At 38.8% G+C, this 8,567-nt stretch overlaps 1 pseudogene; it reads left to right on the top strand.

The window, feature by feature from the left end:
* The window catches only part of LOC142851245 (solute carrier family 7 member 12-like), a 61,032-nt pseudogene extending 54,552 nt beyond the window's left edge, over window positions 1-6,480 (top strand).
* The last annotated feature ends 2,087 nt before the right edge of the window (window positions 6,481-8,567 follow it).

Raw genomic sequence — 8,567 nt, forward strand, 5'->3', positions numbered from 1 at the left:
TATGTAGGAGGTGTTGTAAAGGCCAATATTGGAACAATGAATGTAGGTCAACAACAGGCAGACTAAGCAACCTGATACCATTGGGAAACCCCTTGAGGTGCCTCTCACAGGCCCCCAAGCCAAAAGTGGCCCAGTCATTCCCAGTTACAGTGGAGAACATGTCTCACCAAGAAAATTAAAAATTCTAATGTCTGCTGTAAAAAGCAATACTGGTCTAAATGATGGGTTGATGTGGAGGATGAGTCAAACACTCCAGTAGGACAGAATAAATGTATATTTTGGCAGACTTCTATTAACAATTAAGGACCAAAGCTAAGAGTCTGTATGAATAGATTTTTATTGCAGGCTTATTAGTAAGTATCATTACTCCAGAATCTTGGCATCCAAATTGGCCTCTTCAAGAGGTAGATGTTCAGTTCCTAGGAATTGGAACACTATCTCGTGTAAAACAAAGCACAAGATGGGTTGAATGCATAGGGCCTGAAGGGCAAATCGGAAGAGTAAGGCCATATATAGCCAATATTGAAATAAATTTATGGGGCTGTGACCTGCTACAGCAATGAACATTTCTGTAGTCCCAAGAACTCATAATTCTGGGAAGGATATAATGAGGTGTTATGGGAAAAGCCTGTACAAGAACATATAGCCACTAGCAAACCTTTAAAAGTACCAACAGCCCTACCTTTAAAATGGTTAACTGAGAAGCCATTATGGATCAAGCACTGGCCTCTAGCTGGAGATAAATTACAGGCTTAGAAAGAGCTGGTACAAGAGCAACTAGATGCTAACCATATTGAAGAATTGATCAGCCCTTGGATGATGGAGGAAGGTCATTGGTTAAATAAAAAGAAACTGCTTGGTCCTCATTGGTTAGAAGATAGGTGGGAGGAGTAAACAGAACACAACGCTGGAAGGAAGAGGAAGTGAGCTCAGACTCCACAGCTCTCCTCTCCGGAGCAGATGCCTCAGAGAGAGGCCATGCCCCAGCTCCGACCCAGGATGTACTTAGGCTAGAATCTTCCCGGTAAGACCGGTGTTCACAGATTATTAGAGATGGGTTGATCGGGATATCAGAATTAGCCAGTAAGGGCTAGAGCTAAAGGGCCAAGCAGTATTTAAATGAATACAATTTGTGTGTTGTTATTTCGGGGCATAAGCTAGCCGAGCAGGCAGCCAGGGTGCTGGGGACGCAGCCCTGCGTAGCTCCTATTACTACACTTGGAATTCTCCTGTGTTTGTTGTAAAAAAGAAATCTGGTAAATGGAGAATGATGACAGATCTAAGAGCTGTCAACAAAGTAATTCAACCTATGGGTCTTCTACAATCTGGAATTTCTTTGCCTTCTCTATTACCAAAAGGATGGCCTCTTATAGTTATTGATTAGAAAGATTGTTTATTCACTATGCTGTTACAAGAAAAGGACAGGAAAATTTGCTTTCACAGTGCCCACTTATAATAATTCTCAACCTCCTAGAAGATATCAATGGGCTATCCTCCCACAGGGGATGCTCAATAGTCCCACATTGTGCCAGTATTTTGTAAGTCAGCCATTGGAAATAATTCATAAGGAATTTCCTAAGTCTATAATTTACCATTACATGGATGACATTTTGTTATCTGATTCAAATAAAGATACTTTAGAAAGGATGTTTGAAAAAGTAAAGAAAATCTTGCCTAGATGGTGATTACAAATTGCTCCTGAAAAGAGTCAAAGAGGAGATTCTGCTAGTTACCTAGGTTACAGAATAGGTTTACAGAAAATTAGGACACAAAAGGCACAAATTAGGAGACATCAGTTACAGACTCTTAATGACTTTCAAAGTTTGTTAGGAAACATTTCCAGTCTATGACCAGCTGTTGGGATAACACCTGATCTAATAGTTTATTTAAACAAAATTTTATATGGTGATAAAGATTTGAATAGTCCCAGAGAATTAACAGCTGAAGCAGAAAAGGAACTGACAATGGTTGAGTAAAAATTACAGGAGGCACATGTGGATGGGGTGAATCCAAATCTTAATTGTATGCTAGTCATATTGCCTTCCAGAATTTTTCCTACAGGGATTTTAATGCAGAGGGAAGATATTATTTTAGAATGGATTTTTATCCCACCTAAAACAAGCAAAAAATTAAAAACATATGTGGAAAAAGTCTCTGAATTAACTATAAAATGTAAACTGAGACTTTGTCAATTAGCAGGTATAGACCCAGCAGAAAATATAGTGCCTTTTACTACTGAAGAAATAAAAAAAAAGTGATGGGAAGACAATGAACCATGGCAAAGAGCTTGTGCTAATTTTTGGGAGAAATTAATAACAACTGTCCCCAAAGTGATAGACTTAATCTCATAAAGAGAACTTATTAGATTCTTCCTCGAATTGTACATGATGCATCAATAACTGAGCCCGTACGTTTTATACTGATGCAAATAAATCAGGGAAAGCAGGTTACAAATCAGAAGAAGTGAGTAAGGTGAAACAAAGTCCTTATGATTCTGTCAAAAAGGCAAAATTATATTCTATTCTTATGGTGCTAAGGGATTTTAAAGAACCTCTTAATATAGTTATGGATTCACAATATACAGAAAGTTATCTTGCATATTGAAACTGCTGAATTTATACAAGATGATATATTATTGATTTCATTGTTTATCCAGGTGCAAGACATAATCAGGAATAGGCTTTGTCTGATGTACATAACACACATCCAATCCCATATGGGTCTGCCAGGTCCTCTAGCACAAGGTACTGTTGAAATTGATCAATTGTTGATTGGAAGCATGTTGCAAGCCTCAGAATTTGAAAAAAAATTACATCAATAGTAAAGGTTTAAAGAAAGAGTTTTCTATTACATAGCAACAAGCTAAAGAGATTATAAAGAGGTGTCCTACTTGTTATTTCTATAATCAAACACTGTTGTGTGCAGGGACTAACCCAAAGGGTACTCAAAGGAATAAAATCTGGCAGATGGATGGAATTTGGTAAATTAAAATATGTACACCACACCATAGACACGTATTCAGGTTTTCAAAGGCAACTGCCCTGAACTCAGAAAAGGCTGAGTCAGTAATCACACATTTATTGGAAATTATGGCCATCATGGATATACCTGCACAAATAAAGACAGACAATGGTCCAGCATATGTATCTAAGAAAATGAAATGCTTTTTTGCTTATTATAATATAAAACACATTACAGACATACCAAATAATCCTAAAGGTCAGGCAGATATAGAAAGATCAAATTGTAGTATAAAAGATGTGCTGAACAAACAGAAAGGGATGGAAAATAATCCCAGAAATAGATTGTATAATGCTTTATTAATCTTGAATTTTCTTAAGGCTAATGAGAAAGAAACAACAGCAGCAGAGAGACATTGGATAATGGAAATAAAACTTCTGAATAGAATCAATTAGTATGTTTCAAGAATGTGTTGATTTCACAATGGAAACCAGGAGATGTACTACATTGGAGAAGGCGTTTCATCTCCTGCTCTTGTTTCCGCAGGAGATGAAAAATATGGATACCATCAAAATTAATAAAGATTCACTTTGAAAGGGAGAAACCTATTGAAACAGAGAAATGACAGTTCATCAACACTAGTAATAACCATACAGGTGGTAAGAAAACCATTCTGGATGGGCACAGGGTCCTGTTCTTGTCTTTGCAGGAAAATACTCATCTTCAAAAAAATCAAGAAACCACTGATGTTTGAATGATGACAGGTAGAAAAATAACTATCTAATAAGTATCATCAAGAAAATCAAATATGGTTTGTAAGTACAAAAGATACAATGTATACATTTATCTATGTATGTATAGGTATGTATATATATATATATATATATATATGTTTATGAATATATAGAGCTGGTTTTAGAGTTAGACAATGGTTCCATCCTTCTTTAAATCCAAGCATGTTGTTAAAAGATAAATCCCAGAGTTTCTATCTCATGTCAGAGCCATTTGATGTGGGACAGAAAGAAAAATGAATTTAGAAAACATCTTTGTTTTTCTTCATATCTATTTTTGTCTCTATCATGCCTTTCATTGAATATATATATATATATATATATATATATATATATATATATATGTCTGCATATGTCTATATAAATAATGTTTAAATTTTCCACAATGAATTTTCTGCAGTAATTTTTGAAGTTTCCAGGAAAAAAGATGGGTCCCCATAATGACAACTCCACCTGGTTGATATGACATCATGATACTGATAGCGCTATTACAAGATCTGTTTGGGGTACCAGCTGCACAAGACGGTTCCAACTTGGTTAGCTGAAGTGATGCACATCTTTTACAACATTCTGGCCAGACCTCCACAAAATACTCAAGAGACGATTTGCAATCTTACTAGGCATTAATCTTGAAATATAACCATCATTTTACTTTCACAGGATCACCCATAAAGAATGTCTCCCCCATGACAGCTGTAAGTAATTCTAGAGGATGGTGTCCCCTCTGCCAGTAAAGTTTGTCCTTGGGTTTAGGGACATCATTTAGGGGTTGAATATAATTAGTATATGGTTGATGGTTGGGGGATGAATTTTATAAGCTCAGGGATCTTTTTGGGGGAAAAAAGAAAAATAATTGAATGATGGGATAATAGATTAGTACTTGTGAGCTATTGTTTTTAAATAATTATATTGATATCGATTCTTGTATATTGATACAAAGTTAAATTATACTGACTATTGTATGCATGCATGCTTCTACCTCTGTTTAAAACATTTTTTGTATATATATATATATATATATATATATATATATATATGTCATATTGCAATGTATACTTGTACATTGTTTACATTTGGAGGTCATTGTCCTCATTTATTGCACAGTTGTTTATTGTCTTCGTCTTTAATTTAGATAGGTATTGAAAATTATATAGATCAATAGTCATCTATGTTTGTCATATTTATAATTAGACTAATCAGGATCTTTAGATACATAGAGATTATATTCAGTATAGGTAGATTATCTTCAACCTCTTCAAAGAGTTGAAGAAAATAGCCGTTATTCTAACTCAGAGTTCCATGGTAGTAAGACATAATCACTCCTAGCAACACCAATCTATTCCAGAGAGAATGTTGAGCACCATAGGCACTCCACATGGAGCCATTCTTCTTGGCAGAACTGGCCTTTGGGTAAAGAAATGCCCATACCTCAACCACTGACACAGATGCAGAGTGTGCATAAATGAATAAATCAGGACTGTCATATCCTGCTAAGACAGGGTAAGATAGTTTTGAAAAGTTTCTTGCCTTTGAAAATGGTATGCCAGTTACATTAAGCCTTAGCCAAAGTTGGTTGCTTCAGCGCTGCAAACATGACTTTGGGTGATTTCCCAGGTAGCCAGTTGTCTCTGTGATTTTTTGCATGTTTTGGAAGTTGTTTGATTGCACTTCCTAATTACTAAGGTAACATTATTTCCCTTCTCTGATCTTCAATGAGGTTGAAGACTATATGCATGTAGTTACTTTCCTCCCATGACTTGGCTAAGTTATTTATTATACAAGACTTAAGCTAGTTAGAATAGGATATTTGTCGTTATTTGTATATAATTTCGTAGTAGGTTTAGCACTCTCTTACTTAAACAAAAGGGGGAGGTGCTGCAGGAGCTTCTTCAGCCAATAGCCACTGAGATACCAGCCCACTGAGCATGGTCTCTTGATGTGGGAAGGTCATTTGTCAATCTGTTGTTTCATTGGTTAATCAATAAAGAAAACTGCTTGGTCTGATAATTCAGAAAAATAGATAGGTGGAGTAGACAGAACAGAATGCTGGGAAGAAGGGAAGTTAGGCAATCGCCATGCCTCTCCTCTCTGGGACAGACGCAATGGAGCCAGCTGCCAGGTCAGACATGCTGAATCTTTCCCAGTAAGCCATCACTTCATGGTGCTACACAGATTATTAGAAATGGGTTAATCAAGATGTGAGAATTAGCCAATAAAAGGCTAGAACTAATGGGCCAGGCAGTGTTTAAATGAATGCAGTTTGTGTGTATTTATTTCAGGGCAAAAGCTAGCCAGGCAGCAGGAACACAGCCCGCTGTTCCATCTACAGCCTCTCTCTCTTTAAAAAAAGCAGTGGCAGCCCTCTGCTTGCTCTCTGGCTCTGCTTCTGGTTACTAAACTCGTTTCCTGATTGCACAGAGGGCTGTTGTCTGGGATGGTTATCGGTAAGTTTTTTCCCTTTAAACAAATAACTTCTATTAATCATAATTGTAAACTGGTGTGTGATTGTTTGTGACTTATGCCTTCAGAAGACCCCATTTCCTGCCTAGAGGATTCTAACTCAGACCCCCAGGATGACAGCAGGGCGGCTGAGATTCAGGACATGGGCAGCAGCATCATGCTCAGTCAGTCATTCCTCGATGGTGCTGTGTCCTGGAGGACACCAACTTCAACCCGATCCCAGGACTACAGGATGATGTTGAAAGTATCAGCACACATAGAAAAATGAAAGAATTTCCACTGAAATATCACATGACACTATCAACTCCATAATCTCTCCCCAGAATCAGAATACTGGATATGAAAATGAGATAATAACCCTTGAAGGATCACCACCCACCTCTAGCAAAGACCAGCTCCAGGAGGCAGCTATGTCTTCCAAGAAGAAGCAGAGAAGGCACTGGAAAGGGGCGAAAAGGCAATTTCATCATCATTTTTACTGTTTATTCTTCTTCCTCCTCACCCCAAAGGAAAGAGACCCAACTCCTATGGAAGGGACATGGAGACATGGGAAATAGAGTCCCAATGAGATTGAGTAAGCATAACCAGTGACTTTTCCTTGTATATTTGATCTTTGCTTTTGCAAGGCCCTTTGCCACTGATACACTGTATCCAATTACAGGACATGGACTGTAATGTTTGTGACCTAGATGGAGCTTTCACACTGTATCCCTTTATGTAGATTCTAGGGAAGTTGAGCCTGTAGCAGAGAAGCAAAGGATGCAACAAGAGGCAGTGGAGGGAAGGAGAGAGATTTGGGCTTTGGTAAGGGTGATCATGTTAAGGAAGAGGAATCACATAGAGAGCTATGGTATGGCAGGCTAGCCCGGTGGTATGTCCTGCCAATGTCAAAGGTCAAAGTCACTAACAGAGTCCTTTGCTGGTGCCTTCTTTCAAAAACTGAAGAAAAGGCCTGGATCCATGTAAGAACCATGTGTCTCAGTTCAGCTTGGTATGGCCTACCAGCTACAAGAAGGGAGCCCAGTCGAAACTTGATAGAGCTGTGTACCCCAAAATGTATTCCCTATGAGACACATGCAGCAACATGGGCACAAGCTCTCTATCCTTTCTTTTTCCACAGTGTGAGCCCTTAGGTCCCACAAGGTAAGCTCATATTTTTCCCAGCACTATGGCCACCCCATTTTAAAGATCCGGGCATCAAACTTCTACAATTCATGTTATACAACTTTAATTTTCCACATGACATGAAGTTTTCACAAAGTTGCCCCCTAATTTTGATCAGCTGAAGGTGAAGGCGTAAGTCAAAAACAATCCCACACCAGTTTAGAATTATGATTAATAGAATGGTTACTTATTTAAAGGGAAAAAAACTTACAGATCACTGTCCCAGACAACAGTCTTCTGTGCAATCAGGAAGGGAGTCTAGTCGCCGGAAGCAGAGCAGAAAGTAAGAGAGAGCAAGAAGGAAAGTGGCCACTTTTTTAAAGGGAGAGAGACCCAATGGGCTGGTATTGCAGCAGCTATTGGCTGGAGGAGCGGAAGGACCTCCCTCAACAACCAGCTGTAAAGAAGTCCATGTGCTGTGCAAGCCCAGTAGGTAAGGAGGCACAGGGCAGAGAAGAGGAGAGGAGTGTGTGGGACAAAGCAAGAGAGAAGAAGATCAGTGAGAGAGTGAGATGGAAAGGGCATGACCCTAGGGAAGGGGAGTAGAATCTGCCCATAGGAAATTCTAGTTATAGTCAAGCAGCTGAGAAGAAAGATATGAGCATGTACGAAGGGACAGAAACCTTGGTTGGGCTGATCGGGAGAAACTCTCTAAAGAAGAAATATATGGGGTGCAGGGCATGGGTTCCCAGGTGAAAAAAAGCATATCTTCCTGAGGGTTCAAACCAACCTCTTTTCAGGATCCCCTTTCACTTTCTGCTTTAACCAACCTTGGGCTGATTTGGTAACATTTGTGTCTTTTTCTTGGCAGCCTCCTTCTACCATGCATCCACATTGCCCTTCCCATGTTCCAGAAGTTTAGAAATTTCTGAGTGTTTTTATCTCATTGAATGAGTCTTTGACTTTAATTGATTAAAATTGCAGGACTTTTCTTTCTACTGTGAAAAGGTAAGTAGGATTTGAGAGGCTGTGTAACATCATTGCCAGACAAAGCCAGCATCCTTGGACTGATGTGTGTCCAATGCCCACATCTGGGGTCCCAATCAAAGGGGAAACATTCATTGTCATTGAAGTGCAAGGCACCAGCCAGTGTTGTGTACATTCTCACTGAGGTGTCTGCAGAACTCTCATGGTCATTGTGCAGGTTGTTAATAGCTTGCTGTGTCTGATTGTAGGGTTAAGCCAGCCCCT

Source organism: Microtus pennsylvanicus, chromosome 5 (assembly GCF_037038515.1).
Source record: "Microtus pennsylvanicus isolate mMicPen1 chromosome 5, mMicPen1.hap1, whole genome shotgun sequence".
Lineage (NCBI taxonomy): Eukaryota > Metazoa > Chordata > Mammalia > Rodentia > Cricetidae > Microtus > Microtus pennsylvanicus.